The sequence below is a fragment of the Protopterus annectens genome, chromosome 4.part0 (assembly GCF_019279795.1).
Source record: "Protopterus annectens isolate FY-2018-M chromosome 4.part0, PAN1.0, whole genome shotgun sequence".
Classification (NCBI taxonomy): Eukaryota; Metazoa; Chordata; order Ceratodontiformes; family Protopteridae; genus Protopterus; species Protopterus annectens.
The window spans coordinates 893,879,017-893,893,231 of record NC_056733.1 but is presented as its reverse complement, the minus strand read 5'-3'; positions in this window follow the sequence as shown (position 1 = coordinate 893,893,231).

Genomic DNA, 14,215 nt, shown 5'->3' with positions numbered 1-14,215 from the left:
AACCATCTCCCTCCACTTCTACCTCTCCAATGGCTAAGGAGAGCAATAGTAGAGAAACATATCTGTCTAAAACCAAAGAGAAATCCAAGGCTAAGGATACAGATTCTGATAAACAAGAGAAGTCAAGGCAAAGATTGCCAGATCAGACTCCTGCTCTCAAATTGGATTCAAAGATTCCTTGGTGATAGGATCCGTTTGCTCCATGATCGGAACCAGAGAGTCCTAGGCTGCATTCAGTGATATCAGGGTGATGAGATTTCTAAGAGCTGAGATTCAACTTGTACTGTCACTTTTGACCATATCGAGTACAGTGCCATCTACTCCTCCATTACAAATTCTGACACCAGTTCAACATTTGGATCCAGTTGCTTCAGTGCCGATTTGTCCCAAGATAACTGGGTCAGGACCGACAGCATTCTCTACTTTGGCCCAAACTGGATGCCTTCCTCTGTTGGCCCCAATGTGCTTGGAGCATACAGAGCCTCGAGGCAGAGTCTTCAGCACTGGGGACCAAGAGGCAGATATCTACACAGAGACTCTCTGAGCCATCCTTACCTCTCTGAGCCTCAGAACGTGATAGTTCAGTACTGAGATCCACTTCAAAATTGAGACCTTTTGGTTCTGAGGGGTCGCTTCAGAGTTTAAAGCCGAGGACCTTCTTGGAACTATTAGCATCTTTGGATTTTGAGCCTTTGCAGAGAGTCCATTTAGCTCAAAGGGATAAGCTGTCTTCACCCAGACCAGTACTACCCAAGCTTTGTGCCAAAGCTGGCCCTCTCCATCATCACTCTGTTAGACAGGGAGATGAACCAGAACCTAGACCCCAGGATACTTGTGTAATAAGCTCCCTGTCTGATTTGGAACCCTCTGATCTTCCTGCAAAAAGGTACACCATAAACAGAAGTGTAAGCAGAAACACCTCAACTTATCTCCAGAGTACATCACTGAAACAGACTTTGATAAAGGAGAAGGATCGCTCAGGTCCCCACCTGAAGATGTCACCTTCAGTAAAATTCTAGAATTGATGAAACAGAAGGGGGGGGGGGTTCACCACTAATCCTTCTCCAGAAGAGTGTCTGTTCCTGGAAACCTTTGGTTCTGGTCCATCAGCATCCTGGATGGTATCCCCCATTGACTGTTTACTTGACTTGATGGCACAACAGGCATGAAAGGACCTGGACATGGTGGAAGCTACACCTACAAAACTTGATAAAATCTTATCTGCACCTTCTAATAGAAAACAATGGAGCAAGTGGCCACCTCTAGATGCAATGGTGGTAGCTAAGTGACCAAAAAAGAACTCTCATTAAAGAGTACTTCAGTCTGTACCCCCCCCCCAACAAAGAGTACAGGACGTTGGATCATTTTGGGAAACTTACCTGTGCTTCAGCATCCTTTGCTGTGCGGGCGCTAAACTACCTAGCTCACCTTACTCTATTCCAGAGAGATTTGACTAAAGAGATTTCTAAATTTCTTGAAGAGGTCCTCCATGCCAGATATCCAAAAAAAGGTGGAATCTCAGCTATCGACCCTACAATCATCATCTCACATGGCCATGAGGCTGATTTCCAGTGCAGCTGATAGTACAGTGAGAGCAGCAGGCACCAGCATTATAGTCTGCTAACATGCTTGGATGCATCTTTGTGACTTTGCAGAAAGTTTCAGGACATCTTTCATTAATGCCCCCATTGATGTGTCCACCTTATATGGACCAAAGGTGAAAGAGACTTTAACTAGAAGTCAGCAAAGATGGTAAGACCCTCTCTGCTGTCGACATCCAGTTGTCTACTCCTTGGAGATTCTTCTCCATGAATCAGAGGTCTAGGAAGATGATGTGGTTTAGTAAATCACAAGGATCCTACCAAGACTCTTCTAGTGATGGGCCTCCCCATTGCAAAGGGTGGAGGACATCAAAATGGACATTGCCCATGGAGCAGAAACAGACCACAGAATCAGGGTTTCAGAGGGCCTTTCTCCGAGAAACCCTTTTTTCACCCCTGAGAGGTTGCCCGACTGCTTCACTCTGGAGTCAGTTGGGGAGTATTTGTCTTTGCACCCCTTTGCTGACAGAGCATAATAACTGATTCTTGCATGCTAGACATTATTTCCAGAAACTACAAAATTCCATTTCCCTTCCCCCAAAATGAAAGAGAATAGCTCTTGATGTTTCACCCAGTCACCAGGAACTAGTAGTAGCAGGAATTTCAAAGCCATTAGAAAAAAAGTCTCATCCAACTGGTCTCCAAAGACCAGCAAGGATCTGAAGTCTACATGAATGTTCTTTTTTAGTTCCAAAGAAGACAGGGGACCTCAGATCCATTTTGTACCCGAGTTATCTAAACCAGTTTTGAAACAGACAAAATTCCGAATGGTCACAATTTAGTCCATTTTGCCTCTGTTTGAGGAAGGACACTTGGATATGCCCAGTAGATCTCAAGGATGCATGCTATCACATAAAGATAGAGAGATTTTTGAGAAGATTTCTCTGTTTCGGGTCAGGAGCCAATCATCAGTTCAGAGCTCTGCCCTTCGGTCTCACCACAGCCCCTAGGGTATTCGCAACGATAATGGCAGTAGTAGCAGCACGACCCCATCTGCTGAAGATCCAGGTCTTTGCAATTCGAGACAGTTGGCTCCTAACAGCTGCCTGGGATCTAATGTTGTGTCTACACAGATACCTCTTACTGTAGTTACTTGAGAGGCTTGTCATCACCATCAGTTGAGAAACAGAGTCAACCCACCCCTACTCAAAAACTAGAGTTCATTGGAATCCACCTAAATGCAGTCTATCAAATAGTCAGCCTACCATCTCACAGAGTGCATTCCATCCAGATGACAACTTCAGCTCTACTAAAGCATCCCCCCCTACAAGATTAATACTTTGGATGCTAGGCCTAATGGCATCCACTATTCTACTTGGTACCCTTAGCAAGATTCCCCGTGAGCATTCTTCAATGGGCACTAGCCATACAATGGTCTAAGAATCATCACCTATCCATGCAAAGATAAGGATCAGTCCAGTTTGTAGAAATTATATATCATGGTAGATAACATCCCCTTGTCTCAGTCTTCCCTTTGTGAGGGACCTCCTGACAGCGGTGGTGACTACAGATGCTTCCCTCTTCATTGGGGTGTTTTGAGGGAAAGACTGTCCAGTGTTCCAGGTTGCAAACAGATGCAAAACTCCCCGTCAGCATTCTGGAGAGGAGAGCAGTCCTGCTGGTATTGCATGTCCTTCAGTGTACTCTCCCTAGAGGTGTGATAGCTTTCCAGATAGACGATATGTAGTATGGTACCTAAACAAGCAAGGGGGAACACGCTCTTATCCATTATGCAGGGGTAAGCCATGAGGGTATCGGAATGGGCAATGTCTTCACATTGTTTTTCTAATAGCAATGCATATCCCAAGAAATTGAGTGTTTTAGTGGACATACTGAGCAGATCTATTCTGATGCATCATGAATGGTCCCTGAACTTAGTAGTAGTGGTGCAGATTTTCATTTGCTGGGGGGAGGGGGGGAAGCCTTGCTGCAATCTGTTTGCATCCTATCTTAACAACAAATGCAGAACTTACTCCACAGGGACAATCACCAAGGGATGCTGCTGATGTTCTTCGTGTTTCACTGTTGCAGTCATCACATTTGGGTTTATCCCTGCCAGGGTAGCCCTCGGCGGGCCCGAATACTAGAGGCTTAGTATTTCTGCGTCTGTTGCTGTCACTTGAGGACTGATGTCAGGTCATCAGTAGTATACAGTAAGGCAGCCAATGCCATTACATCAGTCTTTCTTGCCATGGAGTCCGAAGCAGAAGCAGTTCGCACGAGTGCTGGTCAGCTGCTACCTGAGTTTTCATCTCCAAATTGAAGTCTTCTAAAGCTAAGTAACCAACTGAGGATCCTTTTTTTCTTGTACTAACCGATGTCAGAAAAAGTTAACAATTGTCTCGCCTGTGGAAAACAAATACCACACCGAGACTTCTACTCTTATTGCATCACTTGTTTAGGCCCAGACCACGACGTCCCCTGTTGTCATTTCTGTGCTTTCTTCAACGCCAGAACTATTCATTGTTGGGTCCTTATTGTAGCCAGATATTTTCGCTTACAGTCTTTTTTATTCCGAAATGGCTTCAGTAAGCCATCCGACAGCAGATCTTCCAAAAGAAATGTAAAGATAAAGACAGAGGCAGACCACAGAGGTCCAAACCTACTGACGCTTCCGTTAAGCTAGTCATCAGTCCTCCGGTACTCAGTGAGGCACTGTTTGCAGCCCCTGATGCCTGCTTCTGTTGATTCGCAGGCCACTACCAAAACCCTTTTGGGAGCCCTGTATGCCGCAAAACTCTTTGACTAAGGATCCTGCGGTCGTCTCTACCTTGGATGAGTCCGGAGCTGCTGAGCAGGCACCGGCTTCTGAGGAAGTCCTTTACACTACCAAATCTCGACACAAACCTACATCTTCTTTCGCAACTACCGTTCTTTCAAAAATGACTGAGTTTCTTAGGCCCAAGGTTCGAACCACACCCCAAAAAAAACAGAGCCTGCTACCTTGCCTCAGTCTCAAATGCTTAAAATGGCAGAAGACCTTATCATGCTGATTAGGGGAAGCCAGGCAACCCCCTCAAAAAGGAAAAGAGATCTGTCCCCTGTAGTTCTGTCTGAACAAGAGTCAGATGAATCTGATGCATCTGACTATGAAGACATGCAACCCCTCTCCACTTACGAAGATTCTGATGCAGAGGACTCCATTCCTTCAGCCTCTCCCCCAGAGGATTTTTCCTTTGAGGAAACCCTACATACTTTAAGGGAGCATTTCCAGTGGGAGAGTTAGGACTACCCTCAGTCCAAAAAGAGACTCGGGGAATTCTTAGATCTTTCGCAACACAGACCCTTGGCCATCCCCCCCAGTCCTGGATGTTGTGGATGATGATTTTGTTGAATCCAGCCTGACTCCTGATGCCCTACCTCCTGCTCCCAGAAAACCTGACCGGTACTATAGAGTCCATGACTCACACAAATATCTTTTTAAAAATCCAACAGCTGACCCCGAGGTCATTTGTCAAGGCCCAAAAGGAATTAAAGCAACCTCTGCTAAGAATCCCACACCCTCAGACAAGGATTCCCGAGCATTAGACAGATGGGGCAAAAAAGTATTCACCTCAGCTACTCTTGCTATCAGGGCACTAAATTGTCTGTTCCATGTGCTAAAATATCAGCAACATAGTCTAACTCCTTAAACAAAAAATGTTTTCCCTTCCTACTTGGGCAGAATCTAAAGATTTACAACACTTAATGCATTTATAGGTTCATAGGTTTGTACTAGGCTATCGACCCTAGGGGCCTATGCAAGCCTAGCCATAACAATTTCCTGGATATTTCTGCCCACAATATTTACTTCCCTGGACCCCTGTCTAGCAGGGTGACTGACATGATCCCCAGGGTGAATTTCCTATCTCCCATCCAATCGTCAAGGTTCCTTTTGAAGAGGGCCAAGAAGGCGCTCTGCTTGACATGTATGGGCAGTCTATTTCAGAGTATGAGGAGTCTCTGGGTCAGGAACCTATCCCTCCAGCATGTTTTGTTCATTGTGATGACAAGGTTTAGATCCCTGGAGCGTGTGGCTCTGAAGGATTGGGATTTCTTTAAGTGGAGCATGTCCAACAGCGCAGGGTTTGACATGGCCTTGTATGTTAAGCAGAGATCGTGTCTGAGTAGACGATATGCCACAGAGTATAGCTGGAGTTTTTTTAGATGGTCAGCATAGGGCATCTGATTTAGACCTGTGATTCTTTTAGTGAGGTATTTCTGCGGCCTTTCCAGCTGTTGCAGATGTCTTGTGAGGTACATACCAAATGGGGCATTGTACTCTATAATGGGTCTAATGAGGGATGAGTACAGTGGGACAATGACCTCCTTTTTTGTGGATGAAAAGCCCTTAGTAATGAGGTGTGCCACATAGAAGGATTTCCTGACTGTTTTGGTGATGTGGTTATTGAAGGTGAGACCACTGTCCTCCTGTGTCCCTAAGTCTCTCATTACACTTTCGGTGTTTAGTGTACTGCCACCTATGTGGTAATTCATGAGTACATGTTTTTTTTCCCCAAAGGGGATAACTGTACATTTCTTGGGATTAAGCTTGAGCCCCATGGTCTAGCACCAAGCATGTTTCTGTAAGGCCCTTTTTATAGAATATCTACATCATTTGGGGATTCAGTAATAGCTCCCAGTTTGCAGTCATCTGTGGATTTTGTTAGCCAAAGTCCCTTAGTGTTGGCCTGTACTTCATAGAAGTAGATGGCAAATGAGGGGTCCCAGGACTGAACCCTGAGGTACTCCACTTGTCACTTGTGTGGAGCTGGATTTGGAGTTGGCTACTTTTACAGTCTGGGTTCTGTCAGTAAGCCAGTTGGCAACCCATCGAGTGATGTAGGGATTTATGCCCAGCTTAGTAAGTTTATCTTTGATTCCAGAGTGAGGGATGGTGTTGAAGGCCTTGGCAAGGTCCAACTAGGCTGTGTGGACCGCTTTACCTTCGTCCACAACTCTGGAGACTGATTCGAAGAAGTCAGGTTCAGGAGACAAGATCGGCCCTTCATGAACCCAAACTGGGTGGGGTCCAGTGTTTGAAGGTTGCCAATGTCTTTGTTTATACGTTCCATGATAATGCATTCCATGCCCTTGCAGATCAGGCTTGTCAGACTGATAGGGCGGTAGTTCCCGGGATCCAAGGTGGATCCCCCCTTGTGGAGTGTGATAACTGTAGCTGTGTGCCACTCAGTGGGCACGAAGCTTGAGGTGAGGCTGTGATTAAACATGACACTTAGGTGAGGTGCCAGTTCATTTTGTAGTTCTTGTAGTACACAGCCCGGGATGTCATCTGGTCCCATGGATGCTGTATTCTTAGCTTTTGATAGTGCAGTTTCTACCTGTGTGGCCATGATTACCTGAATTTGGTAATCTTTTAGTATTGAGATGGGCCCTGTGGGGGGTGAAGTTGGCACTAAATCGATCTGCTAGGATATTGGCAATATCCTTGGGATCAGTATATTTAATGCCATTCTGTTGTAGCGCAGAGCAGATCTGAGCATTGCCATTTAGATTCTTGACATAACTATAGAATGCCTTGAGGTTGTATTTGGAATCTTTGGCAATTTTATTTTCTTAACTAGCTTTGGAGGATGTTATGAGAGAACTCCGCTTCTTACTGAGGCTGGTAAGGGAGTTTTTTGCATCCTGGGATTTTCCTCTTTTCTACAACAATTTCTTCCTTTTGTTGTAAAGTTTGTTTATGGCAGGGGACCACCAGATTGGCTTCCTTTTTTTTTTTTTTTATATAGAGGGGAGCATCTTGGTTCTATTTGGGATGGCACGATTCATGCATGAGTGGATGTGCTCACACAGTGCCTTAGTGTTGGATTCAGCAGCAAACTTTCAGATCCCGTCTGCATGGGTGTCATGAAGTTTGTAACTTCTGACTTGAGCAGCATGAAGTTGGCTTTGCAGAAGTTTTTTACGGAGGTTTCCTTACTGGGGGATGGGGGTGGGATGTGGATGTCAAAGTTGATTTGCTTATGGTCAGACCTGACCAATGAGGGGGTGACCACTGGTGTGGAGCATCTATCTCCCATGTTGGTAATCACCAGGTCTAGGATATTGGAGACCCTGGAGGGGCAATGGATTAGTTGATCCAAGGCGTTGGAATTTATGAATTCCAAGAACCGTTGGGAAAAGGTTGTTGGTACCCGAGTAGTTTTCCCAGTTAATGGCAGGGTAGTTGAAATCACCCACTATTAGGGTGTTTGATTGTATCTTAATATTTCTGCAAGCCAAGTAACTAAACACACTTTGGTCTGTGGTTTTGACGCCCTAGAAGCTTCTTGCAGGACAGCAGTCACTGGATCTGTCATTAGAATACATGCATGGCTTAAGGAACAACCCCTGCCAGACCATGTCAAATCTAAATTGTTGGATGCCCCCTTGCACAAAGATAACTTATTTGGTACTAAGGCAGAAGAGGTCCTAAAAAAGATGGAAGAAAAAGCAAAATCTATGCAAACAGTTAAGGATTTCTTACAAGTCGAGTCCGCCAGGTTCAGCAGGCATTGCGCCTCCAAGCACTGGTCCTTTCCTGCTCCAAGTAAACCAGCCCAGCCTAGCCCCTGTGGAAACAGACCACCCAAACAGCAGTCCCAGGGAATGCAGAGATCTAAGCAGTGGACTGCCTCCACTTCAAAACCAGGGAGTTCTAAGCCACCCCCTTATGGTAAGTACTCACAATGATTCACCCCCCCCCCCCTCTGCCCACCTTCACTTACCCCCAGGAGGAAAACTCTCATTTCACTCAAGCACCTGAGCCACCATAACCCAGGACCAATGGGTTCTGAACATTGTGTCTCGGATACAAATTCTACTTCCATACCCTTCCCAACCCCAAACGGGTTCCCAAATCTACCACCAAATTAGTGGGCAGAGGTTCAAAAGCAAATCCTTTCCCTTCTCTCTATGGGAGCAGTAGAGCAAGTTCCTGCAGAACAGATAGGCCAAGGCTTCTACTCCAGACTTTTTATGGTACCCAAAAAAGAGGGCACCTGGCGCCCCATCCTCGATCTATCTATTCTAAACACCTTCCTGGTGATCCCAAAATGCTCACCCTCCAGCAGCTGTTACCCATGCTCTCCAAGGACGCTTGGCTAGCCACCCTAGATCTAAAAGAAGTGTACCTCCACATTCCTATCAGGGAATCATGCAGGAAATATTTCTGCTTCAGGGCAGGATCTCAACACTTTCAGTTGTCTGTGCTTCCCTTTGGCTTATCTGCTGTTCCCAGAGTTTTTACAAAATGTCTGGCTCCGGCCATTGCATTTTGCAGACAACGAAACATTCAAATTTACTCATACTTAGATGATTGTCTTATTCAGGCAGACAGCCAGGAAAAGCTGCTCAAGCACCTGACCTTTGTAAAGACTCTACTAACCTGCTTAGGATACACAATCAACAAAAAGAAATCCAAACAGGTGCCCACCCAAGGGATAATCTTTCTGGGAGCAAGTCTGGACACAGCATCCCAGATGGCATTCCTTACACCAAAGAAACTAATTTTCCTGACAACCTACATCTCTCAACTAGCCACCAGGCCCCAGCTGTCTGCCAGGAAGATCCTGCAATCTCTGGGGTTCATGGCATTTTGCATACTACTCATTCCATATGCCAGACTGCATATGAGGAAACTTCATTGGTACCTAAAGAGCCTTTGGTATCAAAATTGTCAAGACCTGGAAACTCTTCTACCTATAATTCCTTGCCTCAGAAAGGAATTTCTTTGGTGGGCAACAGCATGCTCCCACAACAAGGGACTGCCCTTCTCCCCACCCCGCACCACCCAGACCCTCACCACAGATGCATCAGACTATGCTTAGGGTGCACACCTGGATGGCAAGTCGCATACAGGGCCAATGGATCCCTCAGGAAATCCCGCTGCACATCAATCAAAAAGATGATGGCTGTGCAGCACGCCTTGATGGTTTTCAAACCCCTTCTCTCTCCAGGGGTTCTCCTGATCAAAACAGGCAACACCACTGTGATGTGGTATAGCAACAAGCAGGGTGGTACTCACTCCTACCCTCTATGCAGGCTGGCCATGACCCTTTGGCTTACAGCCACTTCCATGCAACTACACCTGTTAGCACAATTCCTACCAGGCTGTCTCAACTCTCTGGCAGACCAATTAAGCAGAAACCTTCTGGACCCACACAAGTGGCAACACAACAGAAGTGCCTTCACCCTAATAACTCAGAAATGGGGAACCCCGAAGGTCGACCGCTTTGCCTCCCACACCAATCATCAACTCAGAAAATTCTGCACTAAGGCGCACTGCATGGCTTGGAAAGTGGATGCCCTTTCCTTCCCCCAGGTCAATTTATGGGATCTATGCCTTTCATCCCCTACCTCTCATCCAAAGGGTACTGCTCAAAATAAGGGAGGAAAAAACAAGGACTATTCTTATTGTTCCAGACTGTCCCCAACACTGGTACCCCTTGCTGCGTAGCCTGTCCCCACTGACTCCATGGCATCTTCCTCAGATTCCAAACCTACTGACCCAGAGGGAAGGAGAATTCTTGCATCCCAAATTCCAGACTCACTCTGGCAGCTTGGCTTATTCCCTAACCCCAAACCAATCTGCAATGTTAAGTAAACAGGTTCTGGATGTTATCCGTGAGGCCAGACATCCTAGCACCACAAAGTCTTATGCAGATAAATGGAAAAGGTTCTGCACCTGGATCCTGGATAAGGGAGCGAATACAGCACAGCCCTCCATCCCTCTCATCCTGGATTACTTAGCTGACCTACTACACAGCGGTCTTTCTTTCTCCTCTATAAAAATTCATGCCTCTGCCATTTCTCCTCATTTTCCCACTGAGCAGCCCCTTTTCTCACACCCTTTGATCAAACAGCTCCTCAGAGGGCTTAGCAATTTGAGGCCCCCCAGAAAGGCACCAATGCCAGCTTGGGACCTTAATTTTGGCTTGGAAAAGCTCACCCTACCCCATTTTGAACCAGCTTCTTCTACAGAACTAAAATTTCTCTCCTGGAAGAAAGCTTTCCTTCTTGCCATCACTTCACTTCAGAAGAGTCTCTGAGCTGCAAGCACTCATGGCTGTGGAACCCTTCATCATCTTCCATGCAGACAGGGTATCCCTCAGAACTAACCCATCCTTCATGCCCAAGGTGGTGTCCAGTGTGGCTCTCAACCAATCCGTTTATCTTCCCACCTTCTTTCCTAGTCCACAGAACAAAGGGGAAAGGATTCTGCACTCTCTAGATGTGGACAGGCAGCTCAGATTCTGTCTGGACAGGACTAAATCCTTTAGAAAGTCTGATCAACTGCTGGTTAGCTTTGCTACAGGGAAATAAGGCAAAGCCATCTCCAAGCAAACCATTTCCAAATGGATAGCACACTGCATCCATTTCTGCTACAAACAACATGGATAGTCTTCCTCCTCTGCCTGTCCTCTCCAAGGTAATACTAAAGATCAAACTGGACAAACCAAGGACGATACTGATTGCACCAGACTGGCCACGCCAACACTGGGTACCCCCTCTTGTGCTGGCTCCATGGCACCTGCCTCAGACCCCTACCCTGCTGTCACAGCAGGGAAGCCAGATTCTGCACCCTCAGCTTCAAACCCTGAACCTGGCAGCCTGGCTAATTACCTGATCTGTCCGTTACCATCCCTCAGTAAACAAGTGCTGGATGTCATTTTGGAGGCAAGGAGGCCTAGCACTAAAAAATCTTATGCCAAAAAATTGAAGAGATTCTGTGCCTGGAACCAAACTCAAGGGATGGGCACAGCAGCGCCCAACCTGCTTCAGATTCTTCAGTATTTAACTGAGATGCTTCACAAGGGCCTTTCTTTTTACTCCATCAAAATTCATGCCTCAGCCATTTCAGCTCATTACAACACAGAAACACCCCCTCTTCTCTCTCATCCACTGCTCAAGCAGTTCCTCAGAGGGGACAAAAATTTAAGACCACGCAGGAGAGCCCCAACCCCAGCCTGGGACCTTAACTTTGTATTGGAAAAACTCACTCTTCCTCCTTTTGAGCCAGCTGCAAGTGCAGAGTTAAAATTCCTTTTTTGGAAAACAGCCTTCCTTTTAGCAATCACTTCAGCAAGAAGGGTATCTGAATTACAGGCCCTTATGGCAGTGGAGCCTTTCATCATCTTTCATGCGGACAGGGTGCCCCTCAGGACCAATCTCTCCTTCATGCCCAAGGTAGTATCCAGTGTGGTTCTTAATCAGTCCATTCATTTGCCATCTTCTTTTCTAATCCTCAAAACAAAGGGGAACAGATACTGCCCTCCTTAGATGTGCACAGACAACTTAGATTTTACTTGGACAGGATTAAACCTCAAAGGAAATCTGAACAACTGCTGGTGGCATTTGCTGCAGAGGCAGAGGGGAAGGCTATTTCAAAGCAAACCATTTCTAAATGGATAGGCCATTACATTCATTCTGCTATAAACACCATGGAAAACCTATCCCACAGGGGATTAGACCATATTCAACCAGGGCTGCATCTACCTCTACAGCCTTTCTCAGAGGTGTCCCTACCCAGGGACATCCTAGCAGCTGCTACCTGGAGTTCTGTACATACTTTCACCAAGCATTACCATTTGCCAATTTTCTATAAATCCAGAGCTGGCTTTGCCACTGCAATCTTGCTGGGCCTTATAGCTGGTCCTAATGCTATCTAAATTCCTTCTCTCATCCTTAGCTTTGGGAATTTACCCAAATGTGATGACTGCAACAGTGAAACATGAAGAACATAGTACAGTTGTGTACACTTACCATAAATGTAGATGTTCGAGTGTATTCACTGTTGCAGACCTGGTTACCCCCCCCCCCCCACCAACTTCTTTTGGCTATACCTCTATTCTCCTTTACCATGCTTAAAAGCTTTTTGGTGTATTTGCTTTTTTGTTGGAGGTATAACCTTGTGTGTGTGTGTGTTTGTGTATATATATATATATATATATATATATATATATATATATATATATATATATATAGGTCTACCTGAAAATGCCGAAAATGCACAATGCCGACGAGAACACCAACACCAGAAGATCGACAATGGAGAAGACCGACAGTTGAGAATCCCGATGCTGAGAACACTGACATGTTAAGGTAAGTGTATGATAGTGACGGACGTTAGGGTAGGGTGCGAGTCAGATAAGTGTGCGATAGTGAAGGACTTTAGGTTTAGGGGCAGGTTAAGTGAGGTTAGGGTGCGGGTAAGGTAAGCGTGCGATAGTGATGGACCTGAGGGTTAGGGACGGATTAAGTGAGTTAGGGTGCGGGTAAGGTAAGTGTGCGGGTAAGGTAAGTGTGCGATAGTGACAGAGTTAAGGGTTAGGGTGGATTAAGTGGGTTAGGGTGTGGGTAAGGTAAGTGTGCGATAGTGACGGACCTTAGGGTTAGGGTTTGGGTTAAGGTTAGTGCATAGATACTTGTGTATGTAAGGTTTAGTGTATGGAAGGTTTTTGGTGTGCTCGTGTTGTGTGTTTGTTTTTTGGGAAAGGTTGTTTTGTTGGTTGTCGGGATTTTGGTTTGTCGGGCATGTGAAGTTTTGTGTTTTTGAACTTTCTTTTTTTGTCATTTTTTCATGTCTGTTATTTCATTGTCTGTGTTTTGGCGTGTTGGTGTTATCAGGTAGACCCATATATATATATATATATATATATATATATATATATAATTGCTTCCCATTAGGGGGGCGCCTGACTTTTCGGGCAAGAAAAACTGATGTAATGGCGTCGGCTGCATGCTTTATACCGCTGACTCCCTGATGTCATGGAAGATGAGACAGCAACCGACGCAGGACCCAAGACTTGATAATCAGGCCGACTGAGGGCTACTGCAAGTAAGATAACCCAAATGTGATGACTGCAACAGTGAATACACTCTTATGGTAAGTGTACACAACTGTACTTTCTTAACACATGGAACCAACAATTGACTACTGATTGGTAATGTGGTTCTGGTTTGTCTTGACAGAAGTTTCTGGGCAGGTGAACCAAGATGTTTGTCACGAGGAATGTTTCTGAGATTCAGGAAAACATCACTATTGTCTCATTTTGACTTCTGTAGTAACTGTTTTGCACTTTGAACTGCATGTTCTGTCAAACCATTTGACTGAGGATACTCAGGGCTACTTGTGACATGAGTGAAGTCCCATTCTTCAGAAAATCTTTTGAACTGTTGGTTTGTGATCTGCAAAAAGGCAAACAAGACTTCTTGTGAAGTCCTCCATAGCTAACTACGAATCCAAATTAGCTTCCTCAACTGAGGACAACCATAAGGCATTCTTTAGTTACATCTGTAACCTAAAAGGAAAGGCCCAGATTTGTGCCGAACTGGTAGTTAATGATACCACATATACTGAGCCTGTGGACATAGCTAAACCATTAGCTGACTGGTTCTGTGAAAACGTCACTCCCTGTCCCTGCCACACGTACCCCATGACATCCCTACCACCTGTCCTCTACCTTGTATCTCTAAAGAGCAGGTCATAAATGCCCTCTCTAAGGCCAAAAACTCAACATCTGTGGGACCTGATAACATCTTCGGCTGCGTCCTACATGGGCTCCAACAAGAATTGGCAACACCATTGGGTACTCTTTTCAGTCATAGTTTAAGCACCGGCTTCATCCCAG